The 13537-nt window shown below is 37.5% G+C and overlaps 1 long non-coding RNA gene across 1 annotated transcript in view; it reads left to right on the plus strand.

The window, feature by feature from the left end:
- Positions 1 to 1614: 1614 nt before the first annotated feature.
- Positions 1615 to 13537, plus strand: part of LOC132076689 (uncharacterized) — a 38605-nt gene continuing 26682 nt past the window's right edge. The window contains exon 1 of the long non-coding RNA XR_009418956.1: positions 1615 to 1662. This is a non-coding gene — a long non-coding RNA (uncharacterized LOC132076689). The remainder of the gene's footprint in view (positions 1663 to 13537) is intronic.

Raw genomic sequence — 13537 nt, forward strand, 5'->3', positions numbered from 1 at the left:
TAAACACCTTCTTTACTGGCACTTTGTAACTCAGGAACAGAAAGAGTTGAAGTATAATTCATGTTCCAAATTAAGGATCCTTCTCTTGTCATTTAATGCTTTTGTGTTCTGAGATTTCAGCTTTGGTGCCCAGGATGCCAGTCTGGGAGAAGGCTTGTCAGTGCAGCCTCTCGCAGCAGAAGACAAGCAGAGCATGTTTTCATTGTGTTTAGAGATTTTCTTTGGTGCATTATTCCATGTAACCCTTTCCATTCTGCTCACCATCGAAATCACCTCAGATCTCCTTAATACCTCCAAAATCTTCAGTGACAAAAAACCATTTCAGCTTAATGTGTTAAGAAACAGTTGTATAGTTTAACTGTTTGTGCTTGCAAAGAAAAGCTTGGTGATATAACTGTAGGTCTGAAGAAAAAATTACAAAGAAATCACAGCAGTGCTATTTTAAAAACCAATCTCATGATAAACATATTTGCAGTTTTGGAAAGCTTGAGGGAAACTGTCTGTCACTTTTGACTCTCCCATCTCACAAACCTCAGAGTGCACCCTGTGACTTTCCTTGCTATGAATGCTTAGCACATCTCACCAATATAACAATGAAATTCTTATTTACAGCTCAGTGCAGCATGCCTAATAAAAAAGAAAAAAACCCATTAATATCATAGGAATTTATTCAAGAGTTTTTTGCAAGGAACTAAGCTTTTCCCTAAAGGATTGAGGTCACTGGACTGGTAACTGCCTGGTCACTTGTGCTGAAGTCTGATTGAGATGTTAACTAAGCAGTCAAGTGTCACAATATAAACAGAGGGACTCCAGTTTCCTCATGCTGGAAAGCCAAATCTTTATTACATAGCTCATATTTTTATAGGAATATCAGAAGGCACAGTATTAAATCCAATTGGCTAACAGCACGCTGAAACTCAGTTTATTGGTTGGTAAATGACCAGGGTGCATGTCCAGGGTCCATCAAGCCTCTCTATTTCTATTTCTTTACATATTTTTGTTCACTGATTCTTATGGGATAGATTTCGTGTTCATGCAGATGCAACCTATTTTTCTTACAAGAATATATTGTTATGCAAACTGATTTTCATTCTCATAATTATTTCTCATGGGAAGTTAACAGGCTGGCTGTTAATTCAGCTGAGCAAGGCCTGATTTTACAAGGCCTTTATTTTCTAAGGTTTTTACCTATGTGCAACAGCCAAGCATCCCAGACATGTCCTAAATACAAAGTGGATGAGATCCTTTACTTGTGACTGTTTTCCTGTAAATTGTGTCTGTAATAGACTCCAAGCTTTATTCAGTGAAATGTAGCTTATAGCTTGAATCAGCCAGCAATGATGGTTTTCAAAATGGACTAATACAAGACTACATAGTACATGCAGGCCATTATATTAAACCTGAATGAAAATATCTGTGGGGGGATAGAATATAAGAAAATAAAGATAGTGCAGAAAGTAATCTTTCCCCTAAGGAGTTGCAGCTGGGCCAATTATCAAAGATTAGGAACAGGCCTGACTTTAACAGGCCACAGCTGTAACCAGTGAGAAGAAGATGCTATAAAAGAGTGGGGTGGCTGGGTGAGAGGGGAATTGGAATTAGTTGGTTATGGTGTGAAGAATGAGCCAGTGCTCTGAGGAGCTGCCCACGAGGAAGACAAAGGTATGGAGCTCTTGTGATAAGGAGACAGCAGTATGGAACCCCTGCAATAAGATGAGAACACTCATCTTTTAATCTGGGGAGTGTTGAGTATCCCACCATCCAGTTACTACATTGGTATGATAGTGTGACCTCCATTTTGACTGTTTTAAAGGAGGAGATTAAAAGGTTAATTAAAAAAAAAAATCCTAATGATAAATTCCAGAATAATTCTTACCGTGTTCTCAGAATGCCTAATAGAAGAAAATCTGTGATTAAGTGCAAATGTAGCAGAATTAGGTGCAAACAGTTGCAGTTAAAGAAATTTCTAATTGCATTGTCTTTGTAAGACAGATCATAGAAAAGGTCTGCATCTGTATTTCTATTTCTGCTTGTGATGGATCCATTTACTGGTAATCAAAACAATATTGCAGTTCATGCTGCATTAGCAGTTACAGCTTAGTTCTTGGATTGCGTATTTTTCCTTTCTTTCACTCATTTTTAAAATGAATGATTTTAAATTACCTGAATAAGGAACACAAAACACTTGGCAAATTAGGCAAAACAAATGAGGAAAACCACTGATAGCAGGTAATGCCAAAGGTGTTTTCATGTGAAATGTTATTATTTAAAATAGTACTTGATCAGCTATCTTTAAGCATGCACTTGGAGCTTTTAGAAATGAAATTATTTTAAATTAATAAGGCTATTTCATTAACTGCATTGCAGGTATGGAAATGAGGCATTATATTTTTTTTCTCAAAACCCACATATTTTCAGCTATTCAGAATCCTACTGCTGATAGGATGTGTTAAACCCCTTTTACCTTCATTTTATTATCTTGTAGAAACATTGAATTGAAACATCCAGTCATAATAATTTTTCATTCAAATTGATCACAGCTTTGAAACTGTTGCTATGAAAGTAATCACATCATAAGAAAGACAAAAATTTAGGTCATTTGAATAAAATGGAAATTATCATACAACTAGAAGACATTCATATCTCTTCTTGCATGCAGCCTTTCAGGCAAAGTTGCACATTTAGCATTTTTGTATTCACTTGAATGTTTTAAGTTTTAATGAATTATGAATGATATTATAGCTGCTGTTGCCTTACACAGCATTTTGAAAAATGTTTCTAATTACAGTGACCTGTGACAGTTCTCATTAGCTTGTCACTTTGAGTACTCTCTTGAAATAAGAAACATGTCAGGGTTCAAATAAATATTAGTAATTAATAATAAAAGATATTTGTTGTCATAGTGGCACCAATATTTTCTAAGTGAATAATATGTCTGAAACAAGCAGAGGGAGATGGCTCTTCTGAAAATCACATCTCAGATATGATGACATGGGAAGGCAGGGATCTAAGAATAGAAGTGCTTGGGTAGGATCAGCCTGTGCCTGGAGCAAGCCTGGGGTGCAGGGGAAGCAGGAAGGAATCCCTCCTCCTCCTCCTCCTCCTGTGGGAGGTTTATCTTCCCTGCTGGCACAGCAGGAGCTGCTCTGGACAGCCCCAGCCACGGCAGGGAGATCCCTGGAGCCGGGTCCCCCACTAGAATCAGATGGCAAGATAAAGCCAACAGTAAAAGTGCAGAGCAATTTATATCTGTCAAGGCCAGTTTTGAAGTGTTTTTTGCTCGGGCAGTAATGATGATTGCTTTTTACAGCTCCAGCGTAAGGGCTCATAAACTAGGAAATGGAAATGAAATTCTGTTTAAGACCAGAAAAGTTTTTGCAGATTGTTCTTGCAATCAATAAACAATAACGTTTCTTTTTTGTCCCACCTTTCTTGCACTTTCTGCACTGGGTGTGCAGAAATCCCTCCTGGCAAGCCTTAACTGCTGCCCTGTGCTACATAGATCTGAAGCTCAAGCAAAAGCACCTTTTGCTAGGAGCCTTTTGGAAATAACATAGAAAGTAAAGTAGAAAAAAAGGTGATCTGAGAAGAGCATCTTTCAACTAGAAATGTAATTAAAATCAGATGCCTGATATGCAGTCAGTGTCATGGATTTTCCACTAAACAGATGGTGAATTTGCTTTTCTGAACACTAGACAATTTTGTTTAGCCTCACAGGAAAGCTAAAATATTTCTTAATAAATAGAAGATTAAGCATAATAGATAAGGGAAAAAATCTTCCTGTTTAATAATCAAAGAGTATTGTTATTTAAAAAAATATTTGCAGCAATATTCCTACTCAAATCAGTGTGTGTTCTGTGGCAGAGTCACTGCTGTGTTTTCTACTTGCAGGCTGTCTGTTACTGTATACTCCTTATTCCCGTTCTTTCAGTAGTAAATTAAATTTCTGGTCATTCTACATCCTTATCGGGAGGTGTATGGCTGTGTAGGGGGGAATTAATTGTTTCTCCTGCTGGATCTAGAACGTCTCTAGCACATAAACCACTTTGCAAATGTCTTTGCTTACAGGGGAGTGCCAGAAGTTTGGGCTCACAATGGGCTAGGGAGAGGCAAAATACTCTACTGTGCACGATCAAGATCCTGCTGTCCTCCAACTCCTTGATGTTATGTCTCTGTTCAAAATTGCTGATTTGAAAGCTGTATTAGCGGAAAAAATTTCTATTAGGGCTCTCCAAATGAAAAGTGGGACAGCCTAATCCACCAACATAGATAATTTAAGGTTTTCCATCTCTGTGTGTGAAGCAATTAGTAAGGCAGTAGGAAGTGTCACTTTTTGCTCTTCTAACAGGAGAATGAAAGATGACTAAAATAAAAACAGGTGTTAGGTTTTAAGACCTTGTTTTGTTACTTTTCATGCCCAGTTTTATGTGATAACATTTCAGAGGTTTTGGATGCATAACTATTTTAACCAAGCAAGCAATATATTTCCAGGTCACTGACAGGTGATTTGAGTTTGCTTTTTGAACATTGCATGGTCAGAAATTACCATATGTGTTAATATGGAAATAAATTTTCTTTCTCTGAAGTGTAATCAACAATCCTCAACTTTGTCCTCAAATCAGAAAAGCTGTGCCAAGTGTGGAAGTGCTGGTCAGCATTTGCATTCTGTGAACTTGATAAATAAACATAAACCAGTAAGAATGCATAAAATCAATTAACCAAACAAACGGTGCATGGCACTCCAAAGATGTAACTGAGTGCTGCAAATGCACTCATCTGCAGCTCCACTTATGCTTCCCAAGATAAGCCAAGTTATTTATACTTTTTAACATGTAAGGTAGTTGCCAGAGAGTAAATATGAGTTTCTGCTGAAATTAATGAGGGAATTCTGATTCATAATCACTCATGTATGTTTAGATTAATGAGAAGTCCAACATTTCCTGGTACTTACATCTCCAGTAACAGTTCAAACTTTGCAATGCAATTAGAGAAATTTAATTAGGGGGAAAAGTACAGCATTAGTTGAGTTTTCTGGATGTTATCTGGTTTCCGTGAATAGAAATGGTAAAACTGTCTGCTCAAAGAGCATTTTAAATTTTTCCATGCCTTCAATAGCAATGTCTCTTCAAACCCCATAGAAATGCAGGGTGAGCGCTGAGAAAGCAGCACTTACTTCACTGTGGGGTTTTTGTTAGCTGGAAAAAAACAGGCATGGGGTGTTGATTCAAAGCATGGCAGCCCCTCACTGGATCCAGTGGCATTTTTTGGTCTTGATGCACCTCTGTCCTGCATCTGAAATCAAAAGCTGTGGAGCACCTTCCTCTAAATAATACTTTAAATTTGTTTAACACCAATATGGCATTAAACAAACTGGTTAAACACAGATTGCCAATTTAAAAATTCTGAACTCCTCTTTAGAACATAATGATTATAACAGGACTTCTAGGACTTGCACATCTTTTTCATTTAACTATTTGATGCCTGTCCATAGAACTGGATGGAGGTTTTTGCTATCAAGAATATCTTTATTTTAGGTGTTAAAAGTGTTAAAGGAGTGTAGTGGCAGGGAAAACTCCATTCGTTAGGTGAGTCAGTGTTTTTTAGCAAGAGCTCATTGCCAGTGTCATTTCCAGACAGCCTTTTCACACATTTCGGTAGAATTCATTTTATTCCGAAAGGGATCTACTAATATTTACATCAAAAGTTTCTGCAGGTTGAGATGTTCGGAATTATTCATTTCTGCCTTTGAAATCTTCTTTCAGAATCAAACCTCTCACAGTGTAATAGGCTGCTTCTGCTGGCAGAGCTGTTTAGAGGTGCTGTGAACCCTCTGTGAGTCACTGTGAAATGGTCAGAATGACCATTTAATTAGGAAAGGGACCCAGTGTATTTCCAAACTAATAGCAGTATAAATATTCAAACTTCTGGTGGCACAGAAATCTATGTGTCAATGTAATCTTAATTTCCCCAGGCATCAGGATTGAAAATAATTTAGAGCCTACAGTAAAAATCAATTTTGAGAATTACCTTAGAATCCTACTTGCATTCAAACCAATATTGTTTTGATTGAAACTTTAATTTACGAGCACCCTGAAGAATTCTTTATGTTTCTAAAAAAGCTGTGTTTTAGAGGTAATGAAGATAAGCTATATAAGTATGAAATGAAGAAATCTTACTGTGTACAGTGCAAATAACTTATGGTAAAATGTGTTAACACAGGGCCATAAAAGTGAATACTTGGCTTTAAAAAAAAAAGTTACAGGTCTGCCTTACAGGAGTAGTTATGGTTAATAGATTTGAAGATTAGGAATATACATCATCTACTCACACTGCCCAGTACTGATCTAGAGAAATTTTCTTGTTCACATACTTGACAATCCTCCTCTACATAAGGGGTTGTTTTTTTCTCTTAAATTATGATTATGCACATAGTAAGCTAATATTGAAGGAGAATAAGGTATAAGAAAATAGTAATTAATGGATTTTTATTAGATTTCGAGTTTTTTGACAAATAAATCTGCAGTAAACCAGGGCCTAGCATTGGCATTATGATTTCTTTGGTAGTTTGACTTGAATCTGAAAATCCAAATAAAGGGAGCATTTTCATTTGTATAGTAGCTTACAGTTAAAAGTAATTGCTATTATTGTTGGCCCTGGTGGCAGTGCAGGGAAGGCCTGTGGAACAAAAAGGAATATCAGCATTTTGACAATTGGGAATCTTGTGCATTAAAAATAACTTTTCAGTAACTGGAAAGGTATCACTGCTGGGAAAATATTTGAGAAAAATACCTATTTTCTGTCATGATGAGAAGTGTGTTAAATGTTTGCCTCTGCTTTTCTTTTGCTTATGCTTGTTCAAATGTGTTTCAGAAGGAAGTTAGCAAAATGTGCTAGGAGTATTTAAAAACCTGCAGGACATTTTGCAGGATTTTGAGGGGACTGAATTAAGACAAAGGCTGTGACATGGCAGGAAGGAGATGTTTAACATAATGACATTTTTCTTTACAGTGTTATATTCTTCTAACTTGAGTCACTTGGCATTTTTCCTTCATGGAAGTGATTTTGAACCTACCACACAATTAATTTTTTTTTTCCTTCAGTGACTAGTATGTGCCTCCTAGCGGGAAAAAAGCATTAAAAGAAAAATCATAGTCAAACCAATCAACACATTATATATAAAAAAAAAATATCTTTCTTCCTTTTGTTGTGGATTTTTGTTTGTTTGTTTGGTTTTGGTTTTTTTTTTTTTTTTTTTTTTTTAAATATCAGCTCATATATTCCTATGGGTTCATTTACCACTGCCTTGAATTAGTTTACTCATATGCATGGAGAAAAGCATAATAACAAAAGCACTTTTCTGGTTTGGTTTATGTGGACTTGTTGGAGGCTGGTTAAAACATTTACCAAATAAAACTGTTTATTTTTTCTGTATCAGACACCATTTTTCAATTTCAAATAAATAATTGCATGACAGAATGCAGTGTAAAGCTCATCCAATTTGATCAGGCGCTGGAGTTTTTGCCTCTCCTCTGCTGTTCCATATTCTAAAGCCCAGTGTGCCATTTGCATTAATCAGCTATACAGCTGATCATTCATTAATAAATAGCTCCATCTCAGTAAAGAATGGCTTCACTTGGAAAGAGCTGAATCAATGAAGATTTTTCATGCATTTATTTTAAAAACCTAGCTTATTGAGTGTTTCATAAATGGAAACTTTCTTGAGCAAGCTTGATTAATTACAGTAGGTAGGTGTTTAGGTGGCTATATCAAAAGCACTGTAAATGCAAGGTGCATTATCCATAATATTTGGAGTTAGTCCTCATAATTCTGGAGTCTCTTTTCATTTAAGTCTGGGTCTTGAAAAGACCCCAGTCAGACAGGCTACTTATGTCTCTCAAATCTGAGTGAGATAATTAACAGGTTTTCCCATGAAATGTGGGTTCTTGGGCAGATTTGAGGCCTTTGTTGAAACTCTCAGAACTCCTCTTATGCTCACTGCTCCTGTGCACAGGGCATGAGAGAAATCATGGTTTGGATCCACTTCGCATGACTGCAGACAAGACAAAATGCTTTGGCACAGAGTGACTCTTTTCCTTCTACATAATTTAGTAAAAAATTACTGTTGAAGGTCTGATGTATAAAAATTGTTCTTTTGTAGCCAATAATCTGATTCAGGAGAAGTCTTTGCACCATGAGGCTCTCAGAGTGTGATGTAGGTGTGCTGACAAGGTGCCAGCAGTGTCACCAAGCACTGCTCACCCCACAGCCCCCTTGCTGGGTGTGACAGGATTTCCATTCCTGGAATCCCTGCAGGGAGCTGTTGTGGGTGCTGGGGACAATACTGCCTTCATATTAAAGGAAGGACAAAATCTACTCTTGCCTCTTGCCCTCTGTTTAAGGGGTCCCTGCCTGATGGCTCAGCAGTGCCACTGATGCCAGCTGGAGTTATTATTCTGTGTCTCACAAATACCAGGATTACAGAACACAGCAGTGATCCTAGTGTGCAAGCAGTAACAATCCAGTTATGGATTATATGTATCAGAACAATTCATATATGCTGGATGAATGTGTTGTGTTTAACAAACAGTCAATCTCCATCTCTCCATCAACATAATGTGTTAAAAATTATCTATCCTACCCTTTGAAACTGAAATCATTAGAAAATAATTTACCTGTATAACACGTAAACTTATTATCTGTAAATGGTAAAAGATACAGCATACATTTTCTTGAAATGTGCATAACTTAAGGCTTACAGAGAGATGATATTGCCTGTGTTGCTTTGATTCTGGAGTCAAAGTTACATTTATCATTGAGCTTTGTTTGACATTCCTTGAGGTTCAAACTTCTTGGGAGTCTGAATATAATCACAGCAGATACATGTGCATCTCTTATTGCTTGGCTGAGCACAGAAGACTCAGAAGCAGCCCTAGAGGAAAAATTCCTCTCCCTTGATGAATTCTTTGAAATCATTAATGCTTTCTGGCTGCAGCATGGGAGCGGGTGGTGCCAGCAGAGCAATGCAATTAACCTTCCTTATAAATTAAATGTGCAAATGTGTTATGTAGTGCACAGAATTTGGATGGAATTATTTCTACTTCAATGTAGATTTAGCTGGGAAAAAATAATTTTCTAACAGCTGCTCTGTGGCTTGGGAATTTGAAACAGCTTTTACTCTCCTTAAACCAGCTATCAAATACCTGGGGCTGGGAATGGCAAAATGTGAAATGTAGTCATATATTATTATATACAGGATCAATATTTCAAAAGGCCATCTAAGCTCTCTGGGAAAAGAGGCGTTGGCCATTTTTTCTGCAAACCACAAAAGATGCCTAGCTGGAAACACTTTTTTTCTTATCACTTAGAGTTTAGCAGACAGGCTTCTTCTTAATGAAAAGATGACAAAAGAATAAATAAACTATTCATCATTAATTGGGAAGGCTCTTTAACAGTTGTAAAAGGGGGAAAACCCCCTGCATAATTCATAAAGGTAAAATATTTGAGGAAAAAAACAAAATAAAATTAACAATTATGAAAAAAGTTTTTTTATTGTTTATATATAAATTTGTGAAAAAAATTCATTTTCTTCCTTTTGCTAAGGACAAGTATGCTCTTTAGCTTTTGGAGGGAAAAAAGCATTATTTCCTCTATGAAAGAAGACAGGTTGTTTCTTCATCTATTTAAAACAGAGAAACATGATGAAAAGGCAGCAGATTTAAATGTTTAGGTGTTTTCATTTCATTTAAGAGTTTGTGATAGTCCTAAGTACAGCTGGAGGTGTGGCAGCATAAAGAGCTGTTAATCAGCATGTTCTGGCCAAGTAGGGAATCAATCCAGCTGTTGGTATGGAAATTCATATGGCAGCATTCTGACTGAATCCTGGAGAAATCAATGGTGTGGCATGAAAAATTATTCATTATGGCTTCTATTATAATGGGAAATAAACACATTTTAAAACAAAAAGTCCCTCCACAAGGCTTGGTTAGTTTAACATTTAAATAAAATTTTAAACCAAAACTGTTGTGGCTTTATGTAAGGAAAAAATAAAGGGCACACTGAAAAGAAAATTTGATAAATATTTCCATCACTCAATGCAGAGGTAAAAGTTTCCCCTAAAATAGTCATACAGCAGTTTTTGACTCTGTGGAGCATGCTAAAATCTGGACGAGTTTAGTAGAATAGAAAGTAGTATGTATGTAATTTCAAGATAGTTTAGATTTTTTTTTCCAGTTACTAGACATTATAATTTCCTTATTTCTTCCTTCCCCCCCACCTTTTCCTGCCAATGCTTTGATGTGTGTTTTGCTAAGTCAGTGGTTTCTCTTATCTATACCCATATGCATTTTATGTACATTAGAAACCATGGAATTTATTGTTTCTTCAATTTATAACTGATATCAGAAAACATGTACAGTTCTCACAGAGAAAGTACAGCAAGTTATGCTATGACGTGCAAGTTAATTGGTACTGGCAACAAGTAGGGAACAAATACTCAGGTTTGTTATTCATATACAACATTCTTAGAACTTTGTGTAAGATTGAATTAACTGAAAACTGCTTCTTAAGAAGTCCAATTAGCTTGTGGCACTTTTGAAATGAATCCTAACCCTGCACTAATCTTTATTGACACATTATTCCTTATGGAATTTGTCATTTGTTCTGAAATGAAGAAATAAGTGAAATACAGATAACCTCACCTCTCTTGTCCTTCTGGATCAGTAGATTGCTGTTTGGGAATGAATAATTTTGTAGGAAACCAACATAGAACACTACTCTCAAAATTTGAAAGTTGCCTATTTTATGTTAGAAAACCTCATTCATGATTGATGTGGAGGCACAACTTTTATTTATGTCTTGTGTATAGTTATTCAGTGTGGGGCATGGGATTTACATTTACATGCCTGAGTTTTATCCTGCAGGTGTAAGACAAATTAGGCACAATGAAACATTTTCAATGGGTAATCTAGTTCTTCCCTGCTGCTCAGGCACACTCTTTTCCCTAGAACTTCAGGTGCTAGGTCTGACACTTCAGTCAGGATGTGTTTGCTGTGTGTTAAGCCTGGACAGCACAGATGGCACCTGATTGTCCAGGCAGCAGAATTAAGGGGGTTGGGTACAAAGGTGAGCAATATCTACAGAAACTGGCTGACCTAAAAGTCAGCCTACTGTCCCAGTAACGATTCTTTCATTGCATGATGGACAGCATTGCCAAATAGAGTGTGATATTTTGGTCACAGTATGTGTGTGCAAGCAGGATGTTATCACTGGGGGAAGTTAGAGGCATGAGACAGATCAGGAAAAATTAAGGGAATGCATTCCTATTGCTTTGTCCTAATGGGGCAGCAAGTCACAGGTAATAAAATAGATTTAACTTCTCAGAAGGGCTCCTTAGCACAGCAGAACACCTGTGCCTACTGCAGCTGCCATCTCTGACATGTGTATCTGTATTTATCTGCTGAGCTGCCCACAGCCCCCTGAGCAGGGCTCCCCGTTCCATCGCACCCACACTAACCGTGCTCAGGGTGCACCAAGGTTTGGATGATAAATGTTGGAGGAATTGCAAATGATTGCCCCCTGAGGTATTCATCTACTGTCTCAGCATGACTTCAGGGAGCTCTGAGCCTCTGCTTATGCTGCCTTTTGGATCAGCTAGTCTATATCAATTCCAGAGGTCTGCATCAGCTGTGATCCCATGGTACCTTCTGTAAATAGGATCACTAACCCCAATATGCTGCCCAGACACCAGTTCTAATAACAGTCAGTCAAGCCAAATTCCTCAGCATTCCAGTGTTGCATATAACATTCTTCACTGCCTCCCGTGCTGTTTTCCTCTCAAGCCTCATGAAAATGAAAGCACTGACTACTCTGCAAAATCAAACTCTATTTCAAGCATAGTTTTTCCTTTTCTCTTCCAAAAGGTGTTGCAAAACCTAAGTTGAAGCTCACTGCAGAGTGATTTGGGATATGCCTAGATTGAGATTTCAGACTCATTATAAGTTACTTAGCCCTCTTATCCATCACAATTAGAGTTAGACACCCAAATATCTTCATGTCTAGACATATTGATGGAAGGTACAGTCTCTATTCTCTCATGGAAGATTATAGTTAATAATTAGGATTAAGGAATTGGCAGGCATATTAGAAATTGCTGCAGCCAAAGTACCCCTCTATCATCTCAATCTGCTGTAGGTGCAGGGCAACTCATCAGGGGCTGCTTGTTCCTGCAAGCTGCTTTGTGTAGGACACAGCAGCTAATAACAAATGTTACTCTCAGCAGAGCAGCAAAGATCCATTCCAGTTCTGACTGTAAAGGTGAAAAAGCAGCTGAAAACAATACCTCAGCCAGGCTGAAAGGAAAATTAGCAGGTCCAGTTCTGAGTTTTGAGGGTTTCTGGATTTACAGAATCTGGTTTACAGCACCAGTTCTGCGCTTATGTGTCAGTATGTGCATTAACATGGCTGTCTCTCCTTCCCAGACTCTCAGATGGAATCCTTTCCATCTCTGTTCCTCTCTGAATGGCTTTGCAGCATAGATTTGAATAAAATCACACAGTTTAAGGGCTGAGATCCAGATCAGATCCTGTTCACTTGGCAAGCAGGTAGTCTGAGACCCTTGAGAAATCTGTCACAGGAAAAATAGCTTTATTTGAAAAGCAGTGACTGAGACTTCCTGAGCTCGTCTGGAGGCAGAAAATCTGTGAGGGAGTTCATCAGAAAGAATAGGGCAGTTTAGATATTGGAGGATTTCCATCACTTCACAAGAGTCCAGAGACTGGAAGAAAGGAAAGGAGAAGGCTGAGGAAAGCAGTCAGTGGTGTAAGCAGATTGAGAGATGTCTTGTGGAGAGCAGACACCAAAAAATTGTCAGGATGGCTCCTGATTGCAAAATGTGAGCTAAAAAATGATCCTGCATGTGGGACATGGAGCAGGCCATGCAGTCATTCAAAGGTAATCAGATCTTGTAAGCAGGAGGGAAGAACTCTTTGGAAAAGGAAAACCATTTACAGCAAGTTTTTAAAATTTTGGGTGTTCTTAATGGTTTTACAACTCTCTAGTATAGCATGTTTTATTGTCAATATCTTGTAGGATTTTTCTGGAGTGCTCTACTCCTCCTTGAGTTAAATATATATTAAATTTTCAGTGTTTGGTTGTTTGATGCCAGTCTGTAATGCAGCAGACACTTTGAAAGGTATGACTGCCATATATACAATCTGATCCAAGAGCAGTATGCAAATTTTTTAAATTTTTTCTAATGTTGGCAGGAATTTCTTAGTATTTCCAGCCAGATCTGTAGTACATCTGGCCAAGTGTTTCTGCATGTACTGATCTTGTACTCCAATTTATTCCTGGGCGAATTATTTTAAATATTCATAGACCTTTGTGATTTCCTTCCTCGCTTTTTCCAGGATATCACATTCTTGTTTTGTTTTGCCTGGGTTGCATCTTTGAGAGTGATGTGATTCTAAATTAGTTTCTGGCTCAATTTAGAAGCATTTCCTTCTGAGTTCTTCAGGTTTTAGTTAATGCACACTGTATG

This window comes from Ammospiza nelsoni, chromosome 9 (assembly GCF_027579445.1).
Source record: "Ammospiza nelsoni isolate bAmmNel1 chromosome 9, bAmmNel1.pri, whole genome shotgun sequence".
NCBI lineage: Eukaryota > Metazoa > Chordata > Aves > Passeriformes > Passerellidae > Ammospiza > Ammospiza nelsoni.